Below are 19203 nucleotides of genomic sequence, written 5' to 3'. Positions count from 1 at the left end.
CTCTGTGAAGTTTGCAGGAAAATTTCCCACCGGTTTCAGTGGTGAAGGATCAAGAATATGGAATTCATTATAAATTCATAATAGTGTTGCCGTGTTTCTAGGTCGTCATCCTCTCTCAGAGAATGACCAGTCTTCAGTGGTCCAAGTAAAACCAAAACCCATCCTTTCTTGAGTAACTATTATAATTTCACTAATAATTTCTGCATTTTCCAATTAATGTTGCCTTATGCCCAGCAAGTTGAAGATATATATATTTTTAACCAAAAACATAAAAGAGATATAAAAGAAATTTAGATGCAGGTAAAATAAAGTATTAAATGGAAAAAAAAAAAAGATTAATGTAACTAAAATGATAGGGAATGCCACTGAAACAGGCATAATGCTTATGTAATGCCTCAGAGGAAGTAGATGATGATCATGTAAGCCTGTGTGTCATGTCTAATGCTCTGAGCTCGGGAGAACTCTCTGCTTTCCTTCCATGAGCTTAACAGACATAATAATTCCATTTCACTCAGTGCAGAGCAAGAGCCCGGCCTTTACTTGTGTAATCACATTTCCAGTGTCTGCTCTGGATAACTCAAGGTTTCACCCTCTCACGTAGTACAAAATTATGACACTGTGTATGGCTGTGCATGCATATTATGTGTTTTTGTGATTTGCTTAAACATCCATTCATTTTGCTTCTCATTAGTTTCTCTTCTCTGCCTTGGTCAGACCTCACCTGGAGTTCTGTATACAGTTCTGGGATCCCTGGTACAAAAAAGACAGAGATCTCCTGGAAAGAGTCCAGCAGAGATGATACGGGGCCTGGAGCATCTCCCCTATGAGGAAAGGCTGAGAGACCTGGGTCTGTTCAGCCTGGAGAAAAGAAAAGTGACAGAGCACTGGAACAGGCTGCCCAGGGAGGTTGTGGAGTCTCCTTCTCTGGAGATATTCAGACCTGTCTGGATGCCTACCTGGGCAACCTGCTCTAGGAAACCTGCTTTGGCAGGGAGGGTTGGACCTGATGATCTCTGGAGGTCCGTTCCGACTCCCACAATTCTGTAAAAAAAGAAAAAAAGAAACACCACCTTGTCTGTAAACTTCACTAAATATAATATGGTGAGAAAAGCTGATGCCAGAATATGTCTTATCTACAACAGGCATTGTTTTGTTCATTCTGTCAAGTATCTTATCTAAGCTAATCAACAAGTCTTTTTTATCTTATCATGATGTAATCTGTTAGTGTGTCTTGGCATAGTTTGTTTTTACCACTGTAGACAGTGAATTTTTATTTACAGTTTAGATGATTGGAAGATGACTTGGAAGTCTGGGACAGGGAGCAGAAGAAAGCCCCCACGGTTCAGGTGAAAACAGTTAGAGATCTGCTGCTCCACCTGGACTGTCACAAGTCCATGGGGCCAGATGGCACCCTGAGGGTGCTGAGGGAGTTGATGGATGTGATTGCTGGGCCGCTTTCCATCATCTATCAGTGGTCATGGTCATCCAGAGAGGTCCCAGATAACTGGAGACTTGCTATTGTTATGCTCATCTATAAGAAGTGTCATAAGGAAGACCCAGGGAGCTACAGGCCTGTCAGCCTGACCTCAGTGCCAGGAAAGGTGATGGAACAGGTCATCCTGAATGCAATCATGCAATGTATGTAGGACAACCAGGGGATCAGGCCCAGTCAGCATGGGTTAATGAAAGGCAAGTCCTGCCTGACCAACCTCATCTCATTCTATGACCGCGTGACCTGCCTGGTCCACCTGCCTGGTGGATGAGGGAAAGCCTGTTGACGTAGTCTACCTATACTTCAGCAAGGCTTTTGACATGGTCTCCCACAACATTCTCCCAGAGAAGCTGGCAGCCCATGGCTATAAAAGTGCGGATACAAAAGTCAAGAGCTCATGTAATCTAGATAACAAAATTGGCAGTAAATCATGCAGTACAAAGAGAGTATTTGTAATTTAATAATTGGAAAAATAACATGGAGATTGAATTTCCAATGATAATAATTCTTTTTATTTGATTAATTATGGAACCATGTATTTACTCTGTAAAAAGTAAAGTTGTACCTCAGTCACTTCATTTTAGTACAGGTTTTATGAGCTAAAACAAAGAAATAGGAGAGAAATTAAACATAAAAGACAAGTCCACTTGTCTGTAAATTATTAAATACAGATGGGAAGATCCTACACCACAACAGATGGCCTTCAACTACAAACAAATTAGCATATAGACAGCCATTACTGAATTCAATTAAATGGGAATCTAAATATTAATTAGGATTTACAGGCGATAGCATAAGCAGAATAAATTGCAGGTTTCTGTAGCACAGGGAAATCTGATTACAGAGGAGGGATCTATTGACAGTTAGATTAGAATTTGACATGCTAATTATTATGAGTCACATACAGCTCTAGAATGGAGAATATAATTTTTTATGTGTGCTTTGTGCAGTGGTCAGTTCTGATCTACTATCCCATTGTGGGAATTGACCTAAGATATGAAATAAAAAAGATTTTTTTTCCCCTTGATGCTGTCTACTGTTTCTAATATATGTCTAAGACTAGTTCCAATGCATTAGCAAGTATTCTAAAGCATAAATGTATTTCTGAAAAAAAAAAGTATTTTCTGCCCAAAAAACAAATGCTTCTCTGAATAGAATTGCTAGTGCTTTGCCGTTTTATTACATTTTAAGAGTACGTTCTTTCCGCATAGATTGTAATACTCTGATTGAAAAAAAGTCTATGAAGACTGTAGAGACTAAGGCTATGGTCAAGAACAAGAAATTGTGGTTTTGTAGATTAATTTGAAGATCAGTAAACAACTTTTACAAGAGCAGGAATGCGAGACCAAATTCCAAAGCAATAGTTATATTTTGTCTTTTTAAACTCTCTGTCGAGATTTGAAATGAATTAGCACTTCGTTGTTTCTTTCCAATATGCTTTTTTTTTTCTAGCAATTGCAATTATACAGCCTTTGTGTTATTAATATGCTATTTGCTAGTAACAGACTTCATGCTGAGTTTGTGAGGTCTCAGGACTGAGGCTTGTCAGGCCTGCTCTGCCTCAATGTTTCTTAACCTGCCTGCAGTTTTATTTTCCTGTACTTAGCTATGAGATCACTCTAATTGACCAGGTGTCTATATCTCTATATCTAATCTGTTTATTTATATATATTAGATATTTTATATGACATGTTGTTATTATTATTATTTATTATTGATCATTGTTTATTATTAATTATTTATTATTAATATTATTAATAAGTATTATTTATTGTTATTGATTTATTATCATCATCATCATCATTATTATTTTATATCTTGGTGTGGTGCAATGATTGTTTCATATATGTTAGCAGGAACTAACAATTGTTCTAGGCAGAATTAAATATTTATGACTCTAGCACAATGATGTAACGTAGAGAAATACAGCCTTGGTACATCAGCAGAGGCCTTGAGAAGTGGAGACATGGGAAGGAGTGTAGAAGTGTGCAGGCATGGGATGATACAATTTGGGGCACAAATTCCCCAGGCTGCAACTGAAGAATCTGCAGTTTTAAACATCTTGGTACCTGTCAGTTAAAAAAAATGCAGATCTGGAGACAGATAAAACTTGTTTTAGTGGTAACGCAGAGAGTAAACAAATAGGGAATATCGTATTCACAGAATTCATAGAATTGTAGGAGTTGGAAGGGACCTCCAGAGATCATCAGGTCCAACCCCCTTGCCAAAGCAGGTTCCCTACAGCAGGTTGCCCAGGTAGGTGTCGACGTGGGTCTTGAATATCTCCAGAGAAGAAGACTCCACAACCTCCCTGGGCAGCCTGTTCCAGTGCACCCTCACCGTGAAGAAGTTCTTTCGCATGTTGGTGCAGAACTTCCTCTCATCCATTTTATGGCCATTGCCCCTTGTCCTATCCCCAGAGACCACTGCAAAGAGGTTGGCCAAATCTTTCTGTCTCCCACACCTAAGGTATTTATAAATATTGATAAGATCCCCTCTCAGTCTTCTTTTCTCCAGGCTGAACAGACCCAGGTCTCTCAGCCTTTCCTCATAGGGGAGATGGGAGATGCTCCAGGCCCCGTATCATCTCCGCTGGACTCTTTCCAGGAGATCTCTGTCTTTTTTGTACCAGGGATCCCAGAACTGGTGAATGATGTTGAACAAGACTGGGCCCAGCACCGACCCCTGGGGAACACCGCTAGTCACAGGTCTCCAGCCAGACTGCGCTGCCGATCATCACACTCTGAGCTCGGCCAGTCAGCCAGTTCTCAACCCACCTTACTGTCCACTCCTCTATCCCACACTTTCTCAGCTTTGCTAACAGGATGTCGTGGGAGACAGTATCAAAAGCCTTGCTAAAGTCAAGGTAGATTACATCCACTGTTCTCCCCCCATCAACCCAGCTGGTGATACCATCATAGAAGGCAATGAGGTTGGTCAAGCACGATTTCCCCATGGTGAATCCATGTTGACTACTCGTAACCTTCTTCTCTTCCAATTGCTTGGAGATGGCATCCAGAACAAGCAGTTCCAAAACCTTTCCAGGGACAGAGGTGAGACTTACTGGCCTGTAGTTTCCCAGATCCTCCTTCTTGTCCTTCTTGAATTCTGGAGTGACATGGGCTATCCTCCAATCTTCAGGTACCTCTCGTGTTTTCCAAGACCTTTCAAAGATGATAGAGAGCGGTTCGTCAATTACCTCCGCTAGTTCCCTCAGCACACATGGATGCATCCCATCGTATGTATATGGCACTATATATAGTAACCATGGATGCAGCCTGAAGCTACAGACCAATGAATATAGAAAAATATATAAATGCTTATTAGCAAACATATAGAAATGAACCTAAAGAGAAGAAAGAGAAAGAAACAGATAAATAAATGAGAAAAGAAGAGTGGAAGAAGAAACCAATCAACATTAACATATTGATCCCATCAAAGGCTTCTTTGACAACCTACTGGCACAACTCCTACCGCCACCACCAGCATGAAACCATCAACCTTAGGACCCAGAGGAGTAGTAGAAGGGTGAACATAACACTAAAAAAGGGGCTGAAATTAAGAAGTATGCCAATTAAAATTTTAATTATATTGTTGCTACTGTTGTGACTTTTCCAAGTACTCTACCCGCATTATTACTTTTTTTTTTTCTGTAATAGCTAGATATAGACTAATGTTTGTTTTTGAATTGGTTATTGAATTTAAAAAAAAAGAATGTTAACAATTTTTCTTTGTGACACACTGAGAGCCCAGCATGTTAAGCAAAATTGTCACATCAATAGAGTGATCTTTGGAACATCTTTGTTGAATTCCTATCAATGTATTGTATATATTCACAATGTCCTCTGTCACTGACAACATACATTCCTCAGCAGAGTTTGCAGTAGGCAGAATATGGCAAGATGCTTCAGGGAAGGAAGAATGCTTCCCTATATTCCCAACTTTCATATATATATATATATATATATATATATAAAGAAACATTTAAAATGGAATATAAAATAAGTCTTGGAACATAAGTTTATCCATATTTTTACCAATATTGGACAATAAAAAGACATATTTTTACATTTCACATAAGCTTTTCCTCAAAATTACATTGCTTACTAAGATATGTGACTCCACAGCAATCCTGATGCAGTTACCAGAAACTACTGCTCACATTTATTTAAATTTGAGCTAATGCTATTTCTCTAGATGCTAGCTATAAAGTGGATATATTTTCACATATTTCTCTATAAGCAAGTCTGGTAGTCAACAGAATATCAATATATAATTTCTTAAAAATTCTTTTTTTTTTGATCTCCAGATAATAACAGCCCGTGTTGAAATATATCGTTCATACCTGACATATAAATTCACATGGGAAGGAAATGAGAAAATATACATACATGGAAAACAGAGATGACTTTTAAGATCACCTTTAATACAATATGTGAATACACAGAGCCTTATACATCATATTTCCTATATCCCAATCAAGAAGGGTACCAGCATCTTTTTTTTTTTTTTTTTTTTGAATTTACTACTTGTCTGAAGTAAAGGAGGGCATCTGTATTAGAATATTTAGTAATGATATTTCTTGAACACTGGTTATAATAATTGCTTTTTTAAAAGCTATAAAATCATTATCACCTTGGAAAGGATGATTTAGATATATTTATATACATATAAAAACATCACATATTTCTATGCTAGAATTTTTACTGCAGTTTATTTTGGCCAGAAAATTCTGGTAAAATGACATTTAATTTGCTGTAAATTGCATTCTAATCTGAGTTGTCTAAGCCCATTTAAATTCATTTCTATATGCATTTGAAATGAGGTTGTTATCCTTTCAGAGAATCTCCTAATACATTTAAAGACCTTATTTGAATACAGCAATCTTGATAGTAGAAAGCGAGAAATGAAACAGACAGAACAAATGGCCCATGAAATTGGAAAAGGAAAAGGAAAGGGAAAAGGAAAGGGAAAAGGAAAGGGAAAGGGAAAGAAAAAAGAGAGAAAGAAGGAAAAAAAAGAAAAAGAAAAAAGAAAAAAAGAAAAAAGAAAAAAAAAAAGAAAAGGAAAAGGAAAAGCCTTACATTCAAATATTTCTTTAAAAGTATGAAAAAGGAGGGATCAGTTTTTGTCACTTCAGGAAGTTTAATTTTTTTTTTTTTTTTTTTTATACAAGGGTCAACATTTACTTTTTAGTACTGAAATGATTTTTCTGGCCCAGATTGAAATGTTAATGCTTTCACATTTATTGCAACTGTAGGACAGATAGACAGTGTTTTCTTACACCTAAGTGTTGCCATTTTAAAGTGGAATCATAAAAATCAGAATGCTTAACAGAAAGATGATCCCTTGAAAAAGGGGAAATGATAGGTGTGCTGCTTTGCCTGATAAGTGAGCATTGGTCTTTCTTTTTTTCCTGTTTTTCTTATTTGATCGCATTTTCTGATTTGTTTGTTGTATTCATTATGCTGCAAAATCAGTAAACAAAATGGATATGTCAGCAAGTAAATAATTAAAATTTGTAAGTAGCAGCCAGGGAATACTCCCACCTTAAGAAAAAGATTATTTGCAAGATAAGATGGGAAGGGTGTAGATTACCCTGAACAATTGCAAGAAAGGAACCAGGATCCCAGAACAAAAAGTTACATTTAACAGAGGACCCCAAGTCCTCTGCTGTGCATCAGCTATTACTTTCATTAAGATAAACATCTCCCAACACAGAAGCCCACATCATCAATGAACTCCATTAAAAATATTTAGAATATTGACTTACTAAAACCTGAAGAGCAAAATATGGTGTAGGCTGTAAGAGGAGCACCATAAACTGCAGAATAATGCAGTGAAAATCTCCACACAAATTATCTCATCCAAAGCTGGAAGATCCCTGCTCACTGATGTCACTGCATGATTCAGCAGGCTCACAGTAACCCTTCGTGATGTAAGAGGTTGCTTCCGTTCTTCTACTATTTACCTCTAACAGATTTCTCCTTTATGCTGATCCCCCTTTTTTTTGTCAATCTCTCCTTGTTTATTCTCCTGCATTGAAAGTGCTGTATGTTTCTCTATTCCTGCACTAGGGAAATTTCACCCAAGAACTCTCTGTCTTGAGTACAAGGTTATAGTACAAAGTCAAATGAGAAATAGGGTGGAAATGAATCAGAGATGCTATGTGGCTGGGAGGAAGTGTGGGAGCTGGGAGGGTTTGCAGAATGGTAAAAAAAGTCAAGAGTCCTTGGATTGAAGATGAAAATTCAGTAGTCTTTCTGCATCCTCAAGCTCAAACTAAGTTTCACCCCTCTTTCACATTTAGGATATAATTATGAGTTGGATGATTTCAAGAACAGAGAAATTTAATTGAATGGCCTGGGGGAGATAAGCATAAGAGCTTTTTGCTTGCATAAAGTTCTGCAGGTTTCCTGAAACTGAGATCAGGTTTAAGACAAACAAAATTCAGACACATCAGGCTGAAATCAGAAAAAAATAAGCATCAAAATGGAGCTCAGTTTGTGCAATTATGGGGAGGATATTAACTGGTATTGTCATGTGCAACAGTAGCAGAAATAGAGAGCTTTTATTTGTGCAGTCTGAATATAAGCCTCAGCAGTGCATACACACACACACATCTGAGGCTAACATCCTAAGTTTCCAAGGGCTGGGCATTGACACCCTGATCAGGTGTCACTACTTTACTAAATCTGGGTTTTTCATTTACGAATAAATTATCCAGACTTCATCCAAAAATATCAGCTGCATGAAGTGAAATTCTTAAATGAGATATAATTCATATTTTACTGTGTTGTTTTGTTTTGTTTTGTTTTGTTTACTTCCTTGCTTGCTTTTAGCCAGATTGATCAATAACAGTTAATTTCGCTAACCAAACCAGAATGGATACAACAAATAACTCAAATTCATGTCAAGAGGAAGATTAAGAGTTACATGCTCTGTGGTTTTATAACAGAATCATAAGATCAGTGTAAACAATTTGTTTTGTTAAATTGCCATATGTTTTTCAGCAAGAGATTTGGTAGAACTTGGAAGCTCAGAGAGTCAGGAAGGATCAGGAAGAAGAAAAAAGTGATCTTATTCTGAATATTTAGAATGATCATTCTCAAATGAGTGCTTTTTGTCATTTCTTTCTCTACTCATTTGCCTATTTGTTCAGCATATCAACAAGATACTATACTATGTCTGTAAACATATATCTGTCAATTAAAAACAGGTTTCTGTTTTCTTTATTAAAGTGGAGTTTTATAATGGTAGGTTAACAAAATAAAATATTACCAATGCCTAAAATAAACAAACAAAAAATTTTAAACTTTGTAGTAGACAAATAAAATAGGTGAAGAGTTCAAAAGTCTTTTAAAAATTCACAGTGTGGCTGCAAAATTTTGCCACTTCAAAATGGTGTTAACTTAAAATGGGAAGTCTGGAATAATCCACACAGCATGAAAGCAGTCATTAGAAAATAACTTCTTAACAACTTTTACTGAAATATATATTGTCTTCTGTCCAAAAAGCAGATTATTATTGACAAAATTGCAATATTTTACAATGAAAAGTTTTTTCTTGGAAAAATATCAATAGTACGTTATTTGGTCAAATGGAGAAAATTAGATTTTTTTTTTCTTTTTTAGACATTATGTTCCCTAATCATGCTGCTGATAATGACATTTTGTCTTAGATCTAAATGAATGTGAATTTCATATAAGCTCTTAAAATATTATATTGCTGATGTGAGTGTTATTTGAGAATGTGCTGAAAGTATGTTGGTAATTGTTGTCTGCTTTCAGTGACTAACAGAATAAAGCAAATTTTGAGGTTTTGGGGACTGATCATATTCCAGAGACAGACAACAACTTTTCAGGCTGTCCTGAAGCAGAGAGCACTATTGCCTACTTTCACCATTCTTGACATCTGCACTCCGTGGAAAAACTGGAAGTACTTGAGATATGTCCTTTTATCCCATAGCCACATTGAAAGATTGTCCTTCTAAGCTGAAACTGCATTGCTGCAGTTGAGCATGAGGAGTTCCATTCTGCAGAACCTCACTTTTAGGCATTTGCTGCAGACGTGGGAAGCCGAATAGCAGAGCTGTGATGGGTTTTGCACTGCTGTGGACCAGAGTACTAAGGAGGGTTCTAGAATATGAAGTGAGCTCATGTTTTTTTGAAAAGGTAAATGGCTTTTGCTTAGTGCTTCACATCAATGGATGGCAGCAAGGGTAGGACTTATTTCAAGCCCTCAAGAGGTGGTCCATTTGGGGAATTTCCACAGAGCTTTCAGCACAACTCTTTTTCACTAAATAGAAAATAGTTGTGACAGGGTTTTCTCTCCTTCACTTTTCAGCTGAAGAATAAATAGTTTGGGAAGTTTTCCTTCATGTATCTTATTTATATGTTGTGCTCAATGTTTTTATTTTCTGAGTGAAAGTGTTTTGCAAAATTTATGTGGATAGCAGTCCTATTTGTAATGTATAATCTGCCTGAATTCTTATGAAAACCATTCTTCCATAAAAGATGAGATAGGCAGAAAGAAAAGCATGCACCCCACTGTTGGGAAAAAGCGCTAATTTGAACTGTTTGATATCTAGTGGTTTGAATTACATCATTGTTTTTCTTTACAGTACTTTGAAACATCAGCCTTACCAATGCTCCTGTGGAGAGAAGTAGAATAAAATTATATGGACCGAAGTAGAATAAAATTATATGGACCAAAGCCTCTGAATCTTCAATCTACTAGCATATTGTGTAGCACTGTTTACAGGTACATGGCAGTTTTTATTTTATTTTACACAAATTTTGAGAGCCATTGACTGAGTTTGAATGCTCTGCTGTCTATATATGTGATTCTACCATGTAATTTAAATGTTCAGTACAAATACCTGTTTGAAAAAAATAAACATAAAACAAAGTTAAACAAATTCAAAATAAATTATCAACAAAGTTAAAAGTAGTTAAACTAAAAGAAAAAATGTTTCTCTGTATAACCTAATAAATTATATAGAATTAATCAGGAGTTTAGGTCAGAGCCAAACCTCATTCTTATACTGGTAATACAGTAGTAAGATTTAGACACATGGTCATGTTAGTATTCACAGAATGAATTGTACAAAATGCCCTCTACTGATTTATTTGTTCTAATTATTCAGATGTATAGGAGGGTACAAGGAAATTAAAATTGACAAACACCTGCATAGTCCAATGTGCAAAAGATTTTGAAAGATCTGAGGAGAAGTCAGAGATTTTGTTTGTGCAGTAATGAGAGGGGAGAGGAGAGGAGAGGAGAGGAGAGGAGAGGAGAGGAGAGGAGAGGAGAGGAAAACAAAAATAATGATTTTATTTTTAATCAAGAATTGTAGGACATTTTATTATCTTAACAGATTTTCTTCTGTGTCATATGCAGGGGGAATGTAGTAATTTCTGTACAATACTATTTATTTTAAATCACTATTCACAGAGCTTGTGAGGATTTGATCTTTATCTGAGGGCAAGATAGCTTCATGGTCAGTGATGGAGCTGATGATCACTTTACACCAGGCTGTAAGTTCTTAAGTGAGCTATTCCAGAGTCCCAGATAGCTGTGAGCTGAGGGTTCAGGACTTTTCTCTGGGTAGTAAGTAATAAAGCTTCCTGAGTGATCTGCAGTAACTATCTTATTCCTTCAAACATTTAAGAGTGGAGAAAACCTTTGACATCGTATACATCGTATGGGTGGGAAAACTGAAATTTGCTAGAAGCATGTTAGCTTTTTTTTTTTTTTTTAAACATAATGCTAATAGAACCAGGCAAAAGAGAAATATACTATAAAACAGCACAGTAATCATGCATGAAATCTGATTAACTCCCCTTCTGGGGAATTTGCAGAGTAAGAAACAGCTAAGCAGAGGCTCCCAAATGGGCAGAAAAAAGAAAAAGGGAAAAAAAAAGAAAGAAAGAAAAAAAATGCTGGGTGGCTGGTTAGAATAAAATGTTGTATTCCATTATATTAGGAAAAAAATGACATGTTCTGTAGATCTGAAATCATTGATTCCACAAAGTCACGGCTGGGATATATGGAGAAATTCACAGCTCTCAGAGATATAATTTCAGATTTTTTTTCTGTCTCAGGAAGACATTTGGTTACACTCTTCCACCTTCCTTCAGGTGCAGGCGCTGCTCATGCTTTCCAGGGAAAACTAGAAGCAAAGCTGTATTTTGTTTTAATGAATAGTGAGATGCTGGAGTCCATGTTGGCTGGAATAAATACTTTCTAGAGCAAACTATGCAGCCATGAAATAAAGCATGCCCTGGATTCATTTCTTTCTCCACACATTTCTTTGTATTCTCCATTTCAGAACCACTATCCTTTAAAAGATTGCTTTGAAAGGTTTTCCAGCCATTTCTTACTTCCATTAACCAGTAATAACAGACATTATATTGTCTTATATTGGTCAGAAACTGTATATTTTTCTAACTACTTTGTCTGTTTTTAAATTGCAGCAGAATGCAATAGGTTCAGTTCTAAGTTATGCTACTATAAAATGAGAATACAATATGAAGAAAAGAATCATAAAAATTTCTGTGTAAAAGAAAGAATACCATCACAGATCTCACAAATTGTTGTATATGCTTCACGGTTATAATTGATGAAATTATTTCAGATTACATGAATATCAGATGCATAACAATGACATATTTAAGGTAGGAAATTTCTTAAAATATGTAAGATCCATTAAGTGGTATTTTTATTTTATGTGTGGAAGTTCTAAAACCATATAATTTAATAGGATTTTCCCAGAGAGTAAAATGACTCCCATAAATTTAGAGCACATTGTTCTTGCTTAGTCTTATGGTAGTTTCTTCTCTCTTAAAGAGAGAGAAAGAGAGAGAAAGAGAGAGAGAAGGAACGGGCTTTAGAAGAGAACTTTAGAAGAGAACTCTACATCTCTACATGAATAAGAGTTGAAATGAAGACCTCAGAAGATCTCAGGCAGAAACTTAAAGCCATAAACATCTATTTTTATTATGCTCTTACGTAATGTTTTATTTCTTGTTTTGTTTGTTTGTTTGTTTGTTTGTTTGTTTGTTCTTTTGCCTGGCATTTTTAAATCATGTGAAAGGTGTTTTTGGTCAAAAGCTGAACACATTTGGAGCTCATAAAATAATTTCTTTAAAAGAAGAGAACCAATCAGAAGCTATCAGAAGAGAACGTAAGAGAACTTATACAGTTGCTCAGTTGTTCAGTTGTTAAATGGAGAATGTCCTTTGCTAAGTAACTGTACTGCTGCTGCACTGTCACATACAGTTTAAATGAATGAGTCTTATTAAATGTCTGCTTAAGCTGATCAGAATGATTCTGACCATACTTACGAAGTTTCTTATAAGTGAGACCAGGAGAGTATCATTGTATCTTCTTAGCTAGTACAAAAACTAGGAGGATGTCCATGTACAATAAAAATGTTTAACTGTTTTGATTTAGGAATTGATAGATTGTGTCAGAAAGAAAAGATTTATCAATCACAAAATAGCTTCCATGCATCTAAAAAAATAACACATAGTCAACCAGTCTCCTGAATATTCTAACAGATGTTTTTATTTCTAGATTTATTTATTTATTTTGCCAATCAATACCATGTGTATGGTACATACCAATTATGTCTTCCTTTCCCCAAGAAATCTTTCACAGATTTTGAAGTTGTCTGTGCAAGCTGATTACTTCTACTAATTTCTCTTTCTATTGGCATGAGTCTGAGGAGCAGTTTCTTTCTAAATGTTAAAAGTACTAACTGAATGTTCTATTTTTCTAATCCATCTTTGGTGTTTGCTATAGAAGGTTGCATAATTTCCATGTGTGCATACTGTTTTCCTTGGAGAAGCAGAACTTGGAAAACTAGTGGTCATCACTGGATGACCGTACAGACAAGTGATCCACAAGGCTTTGTCATTTGCATACTTCAAAGAACATATACCAACCCAGTTTTCTTTTTTATAAAAATATAAAGCACTCTTGTGCTTGGAGACATACTAGAAGAGTGCTTCGAACCATCATGAATATTGTATAACTCAATGATTTAGAGAAAAACTGCAAATTGGTACACATGGAGGTTTACTTACGTGTTACTCTTTAAATAGCAGTAGACAATAGGCTAAAGACAGATTGAATGCATAATTTTAAACCATGTCTTATGGATTTTATTTTATTTTTCTATAGGACAAAACTTTCACACTGCAATCTCCATGTTAAGATAGTCTGCCAATTTGTTCTATGGAACAACTTCTAATGATTTTTTTTTTTTTCACTCAAAAGCTAATAATAGAAATATAAGACAAAAGTCTAGGTATTACCTTAAATCTAAATAATAATTCATCAAAGCGCTGTCTTGCATTCTATTGTTGGAAACAGATGTATGTTTCATCCATCTTCTGGGATTGACACTGCAGATTTCAGGTTTCTTAAGACTGTGGGAGTTAATCGTTAATGCAGGAAGCTGAAGACTACATCAGATGCAATTGGATTCTGCTTCTTGAAGGTTGAGAAATTCTTATTGGAGGTTCTAGTTCTGAGACAGAAATGGAACTGAGAAGTCATATGGGAGAAAAGGACAGATCATGGGGAACAGAGAAGAGCAGTCTATGAATGTATTTTGTTTAAAAATGCCATATATGAAAACCATATTATCTCTAAAAACAGGGAATGAAAATAGATGATAGTCTCTGCTACTGCTAACCAAAGTATAGCGTAGGAAACAAACAAACAAACAAACACCTTTCTGTGGAAAATATATCTTTATAACATATTAAATTTGTTTTTCAGGGCATGCAATGTTTTCTTGATTCTCAAAAATTTCATTCATGACACTGGCAACAAAAGTATGTCAAATATACTCTAAGAATAAAGGAAAATAAAGGCAATTTTTGTACTCAACATTCATGGAATTCTTTAATTAATTCTTTAATTTAATTTAATTCTTTGTTTTGATCAGTATAGCTTTTGCCATTATTCGTATTTTAATTTGAGATCTCACATACAAAAATGCTGTTTGTTCAATTCCTGACCCATCAGCTGTACTTATGTCATCTTTTCTTATCATAAGATATCTGAAAGAACATTTAAAAACTCATTTTGTTACATAGTTACTAGTGTCAAATTTTGTAAATCTGAAAGCAAGCAAAAATAAGTGGGTCTTCAGTTTTGATTAGTGAAAATCACAAACTGGCCAGGATGTCTCTAGACATACTGCCCTAGAGAAAATGTAAGTGAATGATACATTGAAGGGCATCCTGAAACTTAATAGGCAGAGAGGTCAGAAGGAACTGATCTGGCAAAGATGTGTCTACAAAGGTATGACAACAACAACAACAACAAAAATAGAGTTACAGGATTTAATTTTCTGTATCTTTTTTGGTATACTCTCTGTGTGTGCACATATGTGCTTATATGTGTATGCACAAAATGTGTTCTTCAGTCCAAAAAAAATAAATACATGAAAAAAGTCTTAAATATTTTTTTGCATTCAATTTATAATTCCCTAAAACATTTTCTTGTGGTGGCAGCAGATTTTCTACAGGAAAATTCCATGTAAAAAATGTTTCAATGATGCAGTCTGGAAAATTTGTAAAACTATACAATAAGAAAAGCTAAAATGAACAAATAAGTATAAAAGAGTTTTAGATCGGGAAAAAGGATCTATGCATTAGTGTAAAGAACCAGAATGCAGGTCTTACATTATATTAGAACTGAAAATTAAAGGCATTGATGGATTCACCTGATCTAGGCTTCTCATCATGGTTAGAAGGTACTTAACAGGGAATAAAAGAGAAACTATTAGAGAAGGTTAATTATTGCTTTGTTTTTTATCTGTATGTAGTTTTCAGTAAATCAGTTTAGCACTATTTTATCAGATAGGTAAAAATATCAGGATTAACTTTTATTATCAGCGTTGTCATGAACCCCTCTACTCCAAGGTGGCCTAATACTGATGATGAGATGTTGTTTTCACCTGTTTATAAAGTGAGATGTTGTTTTCACCTGTTTATAAAGTGAGAATGACTGTACTCAGACTCTCACTTGAAGTGAGATGAAATTTGTTTTACAGTGAGTTGTGATTCATCCTCAATGTGTGTGCTTCAAGATCTAACATGGATCAGTTGTAGGGGAAGAAGGATGTAAATGTAAGAATAGAGCTGAGGATACACAGAATGTCTTTTTTTTTAAGGCAGCAAATGGGAAATTCTCCATCCTTTACTGTCTAGCCCTAAAGAAAGGAATATATTCATCTTCATCTGTTACATCTACTAATTATTTAGTTATTTATGTGACATATTTAAGGAACTTGAATGACAAACCACAGGGAAATCAACATGGTGTTGTACAATGGTATTTTTGTGGAGAGAAGTCACGTTTCTGTTTTTAAATAGCTTGGAAGGTATGCTCACATTAGAACTGTTTTGGTGTTGTTAATCAAGCACTTACAATATGCCACATACATAGGTCCTATGTAGCAATTTCTAATTTCTAAATTCATTCATTTCTTTATGGAATCTGTGCCTCATTTATTCCACAGAATTAAGTACAGTGAGGGCTGAACAAAGCTATGCAGGACAGGGACTGAATCTCATCCTTAACATAAGATGCCAGGAAGTATGGAGAATAAAAATCAGCAATGAAAGGAAACTCTTCTGATGAAGAAGACTCTGATGACTTCAACACTTTAATGCTCCCAGTAACTATAAAATAATTTCTGACCCTGTCCATTTTATGATTATTTTATTTTTACAATCTGGGCATCTGCAAGTGTACTATTTTTTCTGTGTGTTCAATAAAAGTGTATTCTTTTACTGAATTATAAAATGTTGAGTACTGTAAGAGAAAAAATGCAAAATCATGAGTCCTCTGAAGTATCAGTCCTCATATCAGAGGCATCTTAAATTGAATAACCAATATTAGTTACAGTAACGTCTCTATGCTCCATTAGTTTTAATACCACCACCTCATACCACAGGTGATAGATAGATTCATTACTGACCATTCAGAAAATATAGTGATAAATATATTTTAAAAAAAAAGTTAATAATTCTATTTTAAGAACAATTTATAAATAGTATGGTTCTAGGAAAACAAAACAAAATATTATGCAGTTGCTCTTTCTGTGCTTGTTCTGTAGGCATCAATCATTTTGTCCTAAGGCATGAGTTTTATGAGATAAAAAAATGCATAGTTTTTTAATTAGAACTGAACCATGGAAATTGATAACATGCTGAATTTAAGCTGCATGGGCAAACTTAGCTTAAACATTTTGACTTACTGGCTTTTCAGACTCAGTGTTCGGTAGCATAGTTTCCTCTATGTTATAAGAGGAAATGGAAATTTCTTGTCCCAGAGTAATATTCTTGTCTATATTAATGTATCATATAATTTATCTAACCCCCAAACAAACAAATAATCAAAAAGCCTACACTAGAACAAAAACAAAGCCATAATTATAACATATACTACTAAAGACGATGTCTATACAGCAGTAAGAACAAAGTACGTAATTCCCTGCTCGTGATGCATTATCATACTGTAGTTGTGTTTAAAGAGTTTGTTCCAAAGGCAGATAATATTAACTAAAATACAGTACCAGTAGCATAGCAAATATATGCCACTGAATCACGTGTCCTGTGAAACACATCTAGCAGGATGTTCAAATAAAGCTCCCATGTCATGGCTACTTCAAAGAATGGCAACAGGACAAAGCTAATGAGTTGGCCTCAGGTCAACCATATATCTTACTGTGAAACAGGCCAGCTGAGACTCTAAAGGTTGCTGGCCACTTTGGCAGGCAGTTTCATGTCTAATCCATCTTCCAGTGATGTAATGGGATGCCTGTGGCGTCGCTGTCATTTCTCACTTCTCAATGGTCTCTACTGTATCTTTGGCTCTTGGCCAGGTGCATAGTAGGAATGCTGATCTTCTAAGTTATCCTGTTCTCAGGGCTGGGCATAACAACCTTTCATAGTACTGTGCTGTACCTTGTATACATACGCCAGAGTTGATGGTTGCTCAGCAGCCTGTGTTACATTCCATGATAACATGAAGCTACAATAGTTGCTAAGGGTCACAAACTTCTTGTAACTGTCCAAGCAGAAGATGATCAATAAATTCACATTTTTGCCTATCTTGTGAAAGCTGCAGAGAGAATCTAGATGGTCAGTGTTTCCAAAACATCTAAGACTGTCTCAAGAATTATAAGGGTAAATGCATGGTACTGCCAGCATTTTATTGAAGACTACAGTAGGGTTCCGTTAGTATAAAGTTATTCAAGTTGAAACAGTAAAAATATTGTGTCCCTCCCCACTTTTTTTTTTTTTTTTAAAAAAAAAAACTGGGCTATTAAATTGAGACCTTCTAATGTCTATTGTGGAGATTTATGTTTACACTAAAGACAAAGTCATGATGCTTATCAGTGGCGATACTCCTGGATAAGTGAAAGTTTCTGCAGAAAATGCCTTTGGGAACTTCAGACAGAACCTCATTTAACTGAGCTATATTTTCTAATATCCTGAAATACAGGGATTCATGTAAGACTTGAAGTATTTCTATCAGATAAACACTAAAAAGTCACTGAAGTAACTGAAAAAAAAAAAAAAGCATTTATATTGATCTTATACAACAATAACAACAAAAGGTATAGTTAAGACTGCATTGTTCAGTACTGTTTCTTTAACCACCTTGGAATCTGCCGTTTGAATCTTCCTCTTATCACAGGTGTAATTTGTGAATTCATAAGCAGCAAGTGTATCTGATTTTCATAACTCAATCCACTTTGCAGATTTTAGTTGTTTGAAGGCCACATAAAAAAGTTTTGCCTGATTGATTATTAGAGACGTTAAGCCAATACTTATCCGTAAATGTTCCCAATAACCATTGTAGCAAAACAACAACAAAGTAGTCTGTTTACACTGAAAAAAAAGAGTAAATTCTGACTTTCCATGTAAAAAATATCCAAAGTCTTTGCAGTACTACCTGCTGATTTACTTGTTTAACTTCAGCTTGAAATTCAGAAATAAAAATATGGTTGTGCTAACATGAAGGAAGAAAAGGGACATAGGTCAGGAAAGAGGGATCAGAATGTAGCTTTCCTCATTTACTGAAAAATACTTTTGACTTCATAGTAGTGTCTTACATGACGAAGGCAGCATTGAGTTCACTGGCCAAACAGATAATGATCATCAAAAAACTCAAAACAAGATATCACTTATTTCTTGAGTCCATTAATATTACACACATGAATGCATTATAACAAGGTAGAACATAGTGAAGTACTTATCACACACAGATTTCAACAGACATTATATTTTTCCTGACCTGCACTTCCAAGAAGTGAGTGGGTTGCAAAAGGACAATTCTTCCCTGAAGAAGAGTCCCAAGAGAATGGTTGCTTGTGTAACCATTGTAACATCAGGCAGTATCTGACAGGTTTTATCACTTGTTTTTCAACATTTCTTTTAGAAATGCATACAAAGTCATACAGCGTATGAACAAAATAGTATAACAAATGTATGCAAAATAGTATTATATTACATTAATACTATTTAAAAACATTTAAAAACATTTAAATGTTTTTAAAAAGGAAAAACTCTTTTTATGTAAGTAGAATATGTTATTAATGTGGGGGGTGCAGAAAAAGGAGATAAATGTTTTTTTGATTTTACTTATTAGAAAGATGAAGTAGAGGAATGAATCCTTAG

At 35.2% G+C, this 19203-nt stretch overlaps 1 long non-coding RNA gene across 3 annotated transcripts in view; it reads left to right on the top strand.

Annotated features, from left to right (window-relative positions):
- The window catches only part of LOC310892472, a 146335-nt gene extending 130919 nt beyond the window's left edge, over positions 1-15416 (top strand). For 2 of the 3 annotated variants that reach the window (XR_014578166.1, XR_014578168.1), the window contains one exon: positions 10116-15416. This is a non-coding gene — a long non-coding RNA (uncharacterized lncRNA). The remainder of the gene's footprint in view (positions 1-10115) is intronic. The other variant, XR_014578167.1, reaches the window with a different exon arrangement.
- The last annotated feature ends 3787 nt before the right edge of the window (positions 15417-19203 follow it).

The sequence above is a fragment of the Anser anser genome (assembly GCF_964211835.1).
Source record: "Anser anser genome assembly, chromosome: 1".
NCBI classification, from domain to species: domain Eukaryota; kingdom Metazoa; phylum Chordata; class Aves; order Anseriformes; family Anatidae; genus Anser; species Anser anser.
This window is presented reverse-complemented; position numbering and strand designations above follow the sequence as displayed.